We start from the raw sequence: 12,082 nt of genomic DNA, 5'->3' as shown, positions 1-12,082 counted from the left end.
CTTAAATGCCAAAGCAAATCCATCTGTGTTAGTGCTGAAAAGAGCCAGGCAGAGCCCCCCTCCCTCCGCTCCCAAGGTAGGGGAGGGTTCGGCTTGTACCACGTAAGAGCGACTGCTTCCAATCTCTCCCCGTTCCTGCAGCCAGGAGCTTCGAGGCGCGTTTCTCAATAGGCGGCTGCTCGGGGACACAATGGCCAGAGGTCCCTGGCAGCGGCATGAAAGGGTTTAAATGGAAACCAGCGCCGCAGCCTCGCTCACACACACACACACACTCACACACACAATGCTTCCCTGACCCGCTGCCGACCTCAGCCTCCAACCTGGGGTTCACAGCCCCAGCCTTGAACCCAGCTCTGGTTTTTCATGTTTGGCCTCTCTATTTCCTGAGGTCAGGCAGCCCACCGCTCCATTAGCATGAAGCAACTGCGGGCTCATTTGCCAAAACTGACATCCTGGGAAAGTCCTGATGAATTTATGAATTAGAAGCTACGGATGCCAGGAAAGGAATTAAGGACTTATTTATTTATATGTTTTTCTAATTGTTATTTGCAGGAAATCAGCTGGGATGCTGCTGTTTGCTTTTGCAGAAAAGCATCCTCAGCCTTGACCGCAGCGATCGCTGTGTCAGCAGCAGTTTTCTTTTAAAGAGGAAAAAACACATTTTTTAGAGGTCTTCCGAGGGCTTTTTTGGTTGTTGTTTTGTTGTGTTGCAGAGGAAGGGCGGGAGGATGGAGGCTGGATGTGCGGGAGGGCAGGGGCTGCAGGGGCAGCATCCCCATGGGGTGAGATGCTCCCACCTTGGGGAACGCAGAGATTGCAACACCGAAGCAAAGAGGTAGAATAAATCACATGTCAAGTGCCTTCAAGGAGAGGTCATTAAACAGATGTATAAGGCAAGAGGCAAAGTCCATCCATTTCAGAAGAGGCTCTCAGTGTCAGCAGCTCTCCAGAAGCCTCGAGAGGCAGGGATCCAACCAGCGCAGCAGCAGCTTTCCCAATAGTGTTATTTATTTCCTCCTCTATTTATTTGATTGCATTCTCTTTATCGGAATAACTTCCCGGGCTTTCCCCTGTCTGAGCCGCGTGGGGTGGGGGATGCGGGATGGGGGAGCGGAGGGCAGCACATCAAACAGCTCGGGAGGCACGGAGGGATGGAGTGATGGATGGAGGCCGCCCTGTGATTAATAATCAAACCAAGGGCTTTTACTGGGTGTCATGTGGAAAATGTGGCTTTGGAAACATTTGTCTTCATCCCACAAACAACAAGTGCTGTTTCTCCCCCTTCTTTGTTCCTCAGCCCCCTTTCCTCCCTCCCTCTCCCTCTTTTGGCTTTTCTTGCCCAGATTCACTGATTAAGATCTTTTCCATCCTTTACCTGCTCCAAGTGGCTCCTGTTCTGGTTTGATTTATGCTTTGCTTATCTCAGGCTTCAGTGGAAAAATAATGACCAGATAATAAAGAGCATTAAGTAGCTTTTCAAATGGCACAGCGTGCGCCGCACAGGGCCGGCTCTGCAGCAGGAAACCGCCAGAGCAAGGGGGATAACGGAGAGACCCTGCTCCCATTACAGTGCGGTCCAGCAGCCCTTCGCTGAGGGAAGGGGATGCCTCAGCCCCTCCGGCCAGGCCGAGGGTCACAGACTCACTCGGCAGATGGGTGTTGGGATTTTCCCAGGGATTCTGGCCGGTATCGCAGCAGCTGTCGGTCCCTCCAGGTGCCCACAGTCCAGGACACCGGCTTCTCTCAAGCAGCATCACCAGGATTCCCACCTCCTTGCTCATCTCCTGATGAGCAGTGAAAGAGGAGACCTCCAGCTCAATCCTACAGCTAACCCAGAGTGTTCAAACCCTGCTGCTTCCTGCAGCCTCCAGTCCTTCTGCTCCCTATGGACCTACACAGGCTAGAGACGCACAGGGCATCACCCACAGCAGCACGGGTCACACTTGATTTAGGCCTGGGACCTGGAGGTTTCCCTGCTTTCCCCCCTGCTCTCTGCAGGGACACACAGTGTCAGCGTTCCAGCTTTCCCCAGCCCTGCACCAGGCTCATGTGGTTAAGGAATTGCCATTAACGCTAGGGTAGGAAGGACCCATTGTTCACTGTGCGACCAGGGAAAAGGGAACGGTTCTGTTGCCAATAAACTGTTTTTACTGGTAATGCAGATCCAGCATGGCCAGCGAGGGGGCTGCGAGCGGGAGCAGCCGGATGGCAAACTGCAGCCAGAGCCCTCACAGGGACAAACCCTGCCCATGGTCCCGCACCCCGGGTGACACCGGCAGCAGCAGCAGCAGCCCCGGCCCTTCAGTGCACAGATCATCCCCAGGATGGGCTGCTCGGCTGGGTTTGAAGGGGAGGAGAGGCACGAGCAGCTCCTGCAAGGAGGGGAAGCAGAGGTCCCTTCTGCCTTTAGATGAGCGTGAAAGATGGGTGGCTGCGGGCTGGCTCCCGGCTCCTTCCAGGGAGAACGGGTTTGCCGGATGGCTCCGGCTTCACTGCTCTCGCTGGCAGGGCGCCAGCAGTTTTACACCTCTGGCTGCAGCATCCCCGCACCGCGTGCTCTGTAAATCCGTGTGCATGACAGCCTGGCACCGCGTGCTCCCGCCACTGATGTCACCGCGGAGTTTCCTAGCAACCGTGGAAAATGTTTGGGAGGCTCCGGCTCCCGGCGCGGGCCGCTGTGTTCGTGCCGAGCGCAAGCCGGGGCAGCCGCGATGAGCTCATTTTCTTCATCATTATTTTATGTGAATTGGGCTTTTAGCACTAAAGAGACCACAAAGATTTAATTCAAAAATGTGATTGCTTTATGTTTCCAGGGTGTCATTAACACGGCATCTACGCAAATAACCATGGTAACAAACTGGTAATTAGTACATATATGGCACTTATTATTAATACAGAAACAGGACAAGTCCCAAATCAGTGCAGATTACAGTACGTTATTACCATAGTAATTACCTGCAGTAACACACACAAATTGAACTAAATGGCCAATTGAAGCAGAGTGAATGGCTTTTTATTCCAGTCCCTAAATAATGTGCATTCTTGGCTGAGTAGTTCAAGGTAAATAAAACTGTTTAAAATTTATTGCCAACTTTTCTTTTCCCTTTGGCAGGGAAGGGCTGGGAATGGCAGGAGGCAGGGACTTTTTCTGCTGTGCACACAGTGTAATTATTGTACAGTTCAGCCGTTCCCGACGCCCCTCCAAAGACAAAGAGGGTGAAGTTATTCGTTTCTGGTTTATTAGGGGTTTCTTTCTGTCATTTCAGCCATGAAGTAATGTCCAACGTATCTAAAAGAGCCGATGCCAAACAAAGAAGGGTCCAAACTCAGTCTTTTGGTTTCTGGGTTTGGTTTATTTTTGAGAGAAAGGCAGTATCTGCACTGGAGGAGGCTGGAAAAATGAACGTTTTTAAATGATACATTCATTAAAATTATGGAAAACCAGGAGTTTGGCTTAACCTTTCCCCCACGGTTTGAGGCCTCACTGTAAGGTTTGGGCTCATGCACCCCAAAGTCAAACCCCAGAAGTGAAATGCCCTGACTGGAGCCAGCAGTGCTGGATGAAAAGCGAGACAAGCTCCAAACTGCTCCTTATTCTCCCCATTTTGTTGGTGTCCGGTGCCTGTCACAGCCCGGGAGAGCTGGAAAGCAGCGGCTCTTCCCAGGGTGCTGAATGATGCTGAAGGCCCAGGGCCAGGGAGCAGGGGCAGAGCTGGGTGAGCCCAATGGTGCTGCTGGGGGGAGCCCTTGCAGGGTGAAAGCCATTGACTACCCCCCTTGATCCTTCTCCTTCTGAGGGGAAATCACATGTAGAGAGAAGCTGCCAGAAGAAATCCCTGCCTGGCCTCTGAGGCTGCAGGAGCGAGCGCTGGGGCTGTGCTCGGGGTGCACACGCGTGTGCAAGGCATGTGCAAGCAGTGCACACACGTGTGCAGGGCGTAAGCCACACACCAGGCAGCCGGTCCTGCAGGTGCACGGGTCGACACCACTTGGGTTTCTTTTCATTTTCCATCTTTGCTTCTTGAAACAACTCTCTCGGGCCCCTCGGATCATGATGATGATGATGATGGTAATGATGATGATGATGATGATGATGATGATGATGATATTACCATTCACTCCTCACTTGGCTCCCTCCCAGATGAGGTTTTTCTCTGTGCAGCTCTCAGCATGCAGAGGTGGCCCCAGGCCCAGCAGATGAGGTATCTCCCATCTCCCAGCACCAGCAAGCAAGACCACAATTAAAATGGCAGTTATTCATGGATTTTCCCCTCCTTTCCTTCTTTTCCCTCCAGACATCACCACTCACCACCGGTAATCCAGCCCCATGCCCTGGGCTGACCATACAGAGCAGCACAGGACTGGACGTTCATGTTTAGTGATGGGGACAGGCCCTGCATGACGGCTTTGGCAGCCATTGGGAGCATCCAACAGCCAGAGCTGTGTGAGGGGAAACAGGGAGAATCCCCCCAGAATCCTGCCTTTTACTTGTGCCCACTGCCAGGCACACTGGGAGCCATTGTTCCTTTATCAGGTCCATCTCGTTGCACTTCACCTTCCTCAGTTCATCAGAACACTATTACTTTAGCAGGTGAGCATTTAATTAAGTATCAGCGTATTTGCTTTGGCTCTCACAGCGTGGAAAACCTGCTCCTCACATAGAACAGGGGTTCTGATAAAGCCAAAGAGCCTGTAACTGAGCACAGGGCAATCCCCTCCCTGCTCCCCATGCGGGTCCCTTTCCCCTTCCCAATCCAAGCCCCAGCAGCGCCGTGGCCCCACTCAGCACATGGGAGATGCAGCAGAGCTCCTCATCCTCACCCTCACATGGTGCCTCCTGCCCACTCCTCCCTCTCCCCTGACTCACAAACTTGCCACTTCAAATTAACACCCATTATGGCTTATTTCCATCATGCTCTTCCCACGCGCCCGCGGCAGAGCTTTACCTGGGTTCAGAGTGGGGCTGAGCCTTGGTTTCAGGCTGAGTTTATCCCAGTTTTGTTTCCTGAGGGGTTCACCCTCACCCGAGCAGAAAGCATCATTTTGGAGGGTGGGAGTGCAGCAGGGGCCCCCAAGGAGCTCTGCTCCTGGATTTAATCCAGTCCATCACTCCTAAGGAATGCCAGGCTGTGCCAGCAGCCATGAGCAGCTCATCCTTGTGAAGGGTCTGTGAGGTGCTACTGGGACGGCTCCTCCTGTGCTGCCCACTTGGGGTTTCATTTTCTCTACAGCATTTAGAGAAAACCCCCAAACCAGGATGGGTTTGGTGCCCCCGGCTCTGCTGCTGATCCATCACCAGGAGCTGGGACCTTCACCAGTTCGAGCACAGGCTCAGGTGCCCCAGAGAAGCAGAATGGCCAGACCTGCCCTAAGGACAGCCTGGGAACCACCATCTCCATCCCCTCGTGCCACAGCCACTGCCTTCCTGCAGCCCCTTCCCAGCTGTAGAGGCCAAACCAGGCACTGCAGAATGCTCGGGAGCACGGAGCTGTGCACAGGTCAGTGCCCCTCATACCAGCACCCATCCATGTACCCCTCCCACCGACCTGGGCTGCAGCATCCCCTTTACCTTGAAAACCCCTGAAGGACCCAGTGGGGTTTTGTTTCCTCCCTCCCGCCTGCTCCTGTCCCTGTTTTGTTTTGCAGCAGGCGCTGCTGTTGCCATGCTGCCTCCTTTTGTTGCTATGGATTAATCGTGGTTTTCACTTCTTTTTATGTATGTCCTGGGAACACGATTGCTTCATTTGCCCGGCAGCTCTGCGGGCCCGACAGCACCTCCCATCCCAGCACCCACCTCAGTGCAGCCCCGATCCGGGCTGCCCTTGGGGAAATACCTGGGGACCGGTACCTGCCCCAGCCAGCATCCTGGTACCTGCCCCGGACCGGTACCTGCCCCAGCCAGCATCCTGGTACCTGCCCCGGACCGGTACCTGTCCCAGCCAGCAGCCGGCTGCTCCTGCAGCCTCTGCACGGGGCTGGTTTGCATCCAACCCAACACCACCACCAGTGCAGTGGTTACTGAGCCTGGGCAGAGGGATGGGCTCCAGCTGCCCTCCATGGACCCAGAGCCCACACAGCTGAGGGCCGGCATGAAGCGTGCTCTCACGTTCTTGTAGCGGGCAGCAGGATTTTCCCTCGAGCTGTTTCAGTCCCTGGAAAATCCTGGTCACTGGCAAGGAGTCCCCAGGGAGCATCTGAGCTGTGCCATGGGGAAGCCTCTTGTCTCCAGCACATAACATGGGCATGGGGATGAGGGTGTCGGGAAGAGAACAGGAACAAAGTGTTTTCCAGTGATTTTAGGAGGTTGGTTTGAGTCAGAAGACCCAGCACAGGGAGGGCTGAGTTCATGAGGGCTTGTGCTCGGGCCCCACAGACCCGAGGGCTGCTCCATCATTGCAGCACTCAGCATCCTACTCTGAGCAGCCCTGGCCACCCTGCTCCATCACTTGCCACTGGCCACTCCAAGAGCAGGACTGGCCTAAGGAAACCAGCACCAATTAGTGGTTTCATCGTGTTGTACAAGTGTGAAAGCAGGAGGGGGATCAGGAGGGATCCACTGCACGCCATGGTACAGCCAGCTTTATTGTGTTACAGCAAGCCCTTAATTGCTCCGTGTCTCTTTCCTTCGCACATGAAACGGGAAAATAATCCGCCCTTCTGCAATCCGTTATTGAAACCTGCAGGGAATTGACTTTGTCCTATTATTAGTTTTGCATTTGGCTCAAGCACAGCGGCCACCGAGCCCGAGCGCGCTGATGGATGTGGATGCGGGGATCGGTCTCTCCCCTTCTGCAATTAATCTTGCCTCCATCCTATGGGTCACCTAATGAGCGATGCTCAGGCAAACATCCCCCCAGAGCCCGGGTGCACGCATCAAGGGGGAGCTGGTGACATGGTGGAGATCACAGAAAACACCAAGTCTGTGTCTGGGGGCAGAAAACAGCTTCTCACCCATCCACAGCTGTGGGGCTTTTAATTACACAAGGGCCGAGGAGCATTCCAACCATAACATCCTGCAGGCTCCCGCCACCAGACAACGCGGCTTTTCTTAGCGCAGGAATGTGTCCTTCATGCACTGGAGGCTTCTCACTTGTCAGAGAGTGCCAGGGAATGGAGCCACCGCGCTCTGGTCCAACCAGGCTGCTCATCGGCAGCCATGCAGCTCGTCCTGCTCTGCCTTGCTCACCTCTGCCACCACCAGCGCCCTGCATCTGCACAGACCAGGCTTGGGCTTTGCTCCATGCAAATAAATCTGGTTTCTCCAATCCCAAAGCTTTGTCAGATCTTCCTCGCTGACCTGTGCATGGATGAATACATAACTGTGTGATCCTGTGTAACACAGAGGGCTTGGGGCTCTATGGGAGGTTTCCTTGCGCCCTGCTTAAAAACGGCACTGGGGGAAGGTGATGCTGAGCCATTGCTCCACCAAGTAGCAATTCCCCCATGTTGTTCCCTCTCCATCATTCCCCCGAGCAGGTATTGGCACTGGGGTCTTGTGGAGCTCTGGGTTCTGCAGCCCTGCAATGTGTTCTTTGCTGTCATCAAGCTGGGATGAGCCTGAAGGGGCCAGAAGAGGCGAGACCCCAGAGATTTGTTCTATTGATTAACGCAGGAGTGGATGAGAGCCCTGCTGTGAACGGGGCCATTGCCAGGTTTGGGTTGCAGGTTGCGGCGTTTGGGGTGGGTTGGTTTCCCTCTCCCTGCCTGGGGCTGCATCACTTTGCTGATGTTCCTCCCTGCTTCCCTGTTCAGCCCCACAGTTAACGCCGCGCGCCAGAGAGCCCTCCTCCTGCCAGCCCAGAGGAAGACTTCCCGTTATTGCCTCCGACAGCTCCCGCTCCTCCGGCGCTTTCTTTTCCCTTCCTCAAAGGAGGGAGAAAACTTCAAAGGTTCCCAAACCTGAGCTCCTCCGGAGGCTGCAACGGCCCCGCGCCGGGAGGATGCTCGGGGCGGGAGGAGGGTCCCTGCCACCGCGGCTGTGGCTTTGCCCCGGGCCTTGGAAGCCGTTTGCAGTTTCCAATCAATCTCCTCCGTCTGGAAGAGAGGAGGGGCGCGGAATGAAGATAATTTCACGGGGAATTCTCTTTAATGACTTTTGAGAAACGCGCAGTTGGGATCAGTGCTGGTGGAAAACGTCTGCGCGGTGCCAAAGCCAGGAGCAGCGAGGGAGCGGGGCTCAGAAAACCCTTGGGTGAGGGATCTATGGGGCTGGGGCTGTTCCGTGGGGCACAGGGGCTGCCCTAGGGCCAGCAGCAGGATGAGGACCCCTGGCCTGGGCTGCTGCAAACCCTGGGAGTTCCCCACGTGCCATCACCAAATGAGCTTTTCATTTCCCCCTGGGGCTCTCCTGAGGCTGAATTTGCCAGTCTGGAAACAGTGGTTCCTGCTGACACCAACACGGTGCCAGACCCCACGGCCTGCATTTACCCACTGAGGTGATACTGGGATGACTGGGGGAGGCCTGAGGTGGGACAGGGCATGGTTTGGATGGGCTCCAGCCCCCCATCCCTCCCTCCAGGGATGGAGCCTGCCCATGCACTCAGGGCACAACCTCTCTCTGCCCACAGTAACCATCCTCAGCCCAGTGACCTCAGGGGGCGATGGACACCCTGAGCATCCATCCTGCATCCACTGCATCCCACCAACCCCACACGCACCCGAGAGGGAGAACTGTTTGGTGGGAGAGGCATCTCCCGCCTGCCTCCCAGGAGGATGCTGCGGGGAGACCCCCAGCAGCCCCCCCACACCCAGAGCCCCCCGAGCCCCCCGGCCGCCCCCCCTCCAGGCTGATCCCGTCACCGATGGGGTTCTCCCCTATTTGCTCATGAGCCGCCCGGTGCCCAGGGCGGGAGCGGAGCCCGTGGCGCTCCCCTCGTACCGGAGCCGTTGGGTTCGAGGCCCCGGCAGTGCCTGCTGCAGCTGGAGCCGCCGGGGGGGGAGCCGATGCCAGGCTCTGCCCACCCCCGCACCTGCCTTGTTTCTCCTTATTCCACACCAGGGCCCGCTTTTCTGTTCAATGAGCTCTGTAATCACCACCAGAGATAAAGCCTGGGCCCCAGGTGCCTTCCCCTCCCTTCTTTGCCTTCATGCTCCTGCTGCCCCCCAACCACCTCCTCTGAAGGACAGAAAAGAGCAGATTATGGCAGAAATCCCCATCCTTCGCAGCAGAACCTGAGGGTCAGTGAGTGGCCCAAGGCTGTGAGATGCTGAAACAACGGAGCCTGAGGAAAGGCTCCAGCGTGTGTTGCTGGGCTGGATAAACCAGACTGCCGGGAGGGAGGTCACGGAATCCACTGCAGAACCCCACAGAACACATCCATGGGGCCGACTGATCTGTGCTGGGGTTGTGGAGCACGGAGGGGATGCATGGGGATGAGCTGCGGGATGCACATGATGCCCAGCATGGAGGAGAAGCTGCTTGAACGGCTCCATCCTGGCTGGTGCTGAGTGGGGTGATGCGGGTCAGGTGCTGTGGGGCAGGGCCTCCCCCTCCACCGTTTGCTCTCCTGCCAGTGGCTCAGTGGTGCTGGTGAGCTCCGGGCTGTATGTAGGTCAGGCACAACGCCGGCTCCAGCACTGCCATGAGGCTATTAAACCCAACGAGCATCCCTGCTTCTCACTCCATTCAATCCCCAATGCCCAGCCCTTGGCAGAGGGCAGCCCTGGCACTCGTCCTAGGGAAGAGCAGCATTTCGTTGGGTCTCTGGGCTCATTTGTGTGCAGCTCCCGGAGCGCTGAGGATGCTGTGCCCTGTGCATCCCCTGGGCAATGCGCTCCCTGTGCGTCCGGGCATGAGGAGAGCTCTGTGCTGGGAGGGGAATGGGCAGCATGACCCAGTTCATGGCCTGTGACAATGAGGCTGGCACCGCTCCTGCTCTGCTTTGTGAAATGGATGGGGCTGAAGCAGCCCCACGGGCAGGGGGTGTCCCCACCAGCCCCCCTGCAGCCTCACGGGTGTCCCACACATGCTGCTTCTCTGCTTGTCTCTCCACGGGAGCGCAGCAGACGAGAGGCATCCTAAATCCCACCCTTGGAACCACTGGACAATGAGTGCCTCCAGAGCCGGGACTGCCCAGGCTGCAAACACTGCTCTCTCTGGTCTTCTCTTAAGACCAACAGGCAAAGAAAAGGGTGCAGAACAACACAATGCCCCCCCCCCCAGATCCCGTGCAAACAGCCCCCAGCCAGCAGCACTTGGAAAGCAGCAGCACCCAGCACCAGTTTGTGCTGGTGTGGGGATGGGTTCCCAGCACAGCCCTCTGGGTCTCCTCTCCTTGCTCCTCCGTGTCTGAAGCCTCCTCAGCAATTATCCCAGTTGCTGTTTGCTCAGGCAATGCGGATTTGGCTCTCCAGCCTCATGTGTAGTGTGTGCATAAGGAAAGATAGATTGCCGCTACTTTCCAGTATAAATCACATTCCTTACAACACTCCAAAGTAGCATTTTCAACCTCAGGGTGCTAATAGGATCCAGCAGGAGAAAGAAATGTCAGCTAAGTAGCAGGCGCTGTTTGGAGAGTGCAATGGAGCTGATCCACAGCCGCGGGGCAAAAGGAGCAATCCCAGGGCAAAGGTTAAAGAGTTCAGGAGCACTTCAGCCTCCTTAATTGCAACAGGCCCTTACACAGCGAGAGATGGATGAGCCCGGCCGGGAGAGGGGGGCAGAGCGGGGCCAGCATCACCCGCACGGCTGGGACCGCGGCGAGGGGACCGGTGGAGGAGATTGTGATGGAGGGGACCGTGATGGAGGTGACTGATAGAGGACACTGCAGCAGCTCCTCACCCCTCGCTTGTACCCACGCTGCTGCTGCATGGCAAACTGGCCCACGCCACACCAGCACCACCGCCACCAGCTCTGTCCCCAGCCACAAAATGGGATGTTTATGGAGCGTGCTGATGCCGTGGAGGTTTTGCTGCCGGAGCTCAGCACTCACCGGGGCAGAGGAATAACCTGCAGTGAGAGTAACTGCGGCTGCCAAGGAAATGCTGCTTGCTCCCCTGAAAACCCTCGGGCGGGTTGCAGGGGAGCAGGGGGTTGGCTCCTGTTGCTGTTGTTGTTTGCACAGGATTTGTTTGCTGAGCTCCTTTTATCTTGAATCCTCAGAATCTGAACTTGTTTTGTACCAGCCCCAAGGAGCTTCTGCTGGGAAGGTGCCTCAGATAATATTTTTGGTAGAGTTTTGCCTTGTTTCCTGACACGCACCTGATAAATGTCATCAAAAGCTGATGTTCTGCACAGAAAAGGTCTTTGGCGTTACTTTTTTTTTAACTAAAGGAAAAAAAACAACTTAGAATAAAAATATTTCCTCCGTTTCTCACCACCGAGGTTTATGCCGTTTCCCTGGTGATAAAAGCACAAGCCTGGCTCTTCAGACATATGCATTTAATTCCCAGCTCTACCACAAACCCCCGCAATGACCTTGAACGAGCCACTTGGCTCCAGTGAGTGCAGGGGGAGATTTCTCTGTTAAATCTCCCTTTGGCCCCTTTGCTTGGGATAACGTCTGGTACAAATGTTCACCGCACATGGGCTGGTCCCCAGCCCATTGCCCACCCACCCCTGCAGGGGCTGAGCCATGAGGGTGCTCCAGCTCTGCACGCCGAGGCTCCCCAGGGCAGCTCAGGATGGGAAGAGCTGTGCTTGACCTCTCTCCCAGCACCCCACGGGACATGGGCAGAACCCCCCTAGTGCGGCCATCCCCAGCCCCATAAAGCTTGGATAAACGCCCCCCATCCTTGCCAGGACACCATCATGGCATCACCAAATCCTGGGCAGGGCAAAGCATTCAGCACCGTGTATTGAGGTGAGGGGAGACGGGGGTGTCCTGCCCCCATCCTGCGCGGGTGCCCCCATCCTGCCCAAGCTCCCCGAGGGTTCCCCGCACGCTGGGGCTCAGGACAGGAGCAGGGCAGCGAGGACACAGGGCAGCAGGAGGCCGGGGGGCGGGCGCGGGGCGGCGGGGGAGCCGTTGCAGAGGTCGGTGTCGCAGCAGTGGATGCGCACCCCCGGCAGCTCCTGCTGCTGGCAGTGGCGGGACGTGGCGCAGCCGCTGGTCAGGGGGGTGCCCAGGACCACTGCAAGCAA

The sequence above is a fragment of the Neopsephotus bourkii genome, unplaced genomic scaffold, assembly GCF_033783945.1.
Source record: "Neopsephotus bourkii isolate Nb327-2 ecotype Australia unplaced genomic scaffold, CSIRO-AGI_Nbou_v1 NB_659, whole genome shotgun sequence".
Classification (NCBI taxonomy): Eukaryota; Metazoa; Chordata; class Aves; order Psittaciformes; family Psittacidae; genus Neopsephotus; species Neopsephotus bourkii.
Note: the sequence above shows the minus strand (reverse complement) of the source record.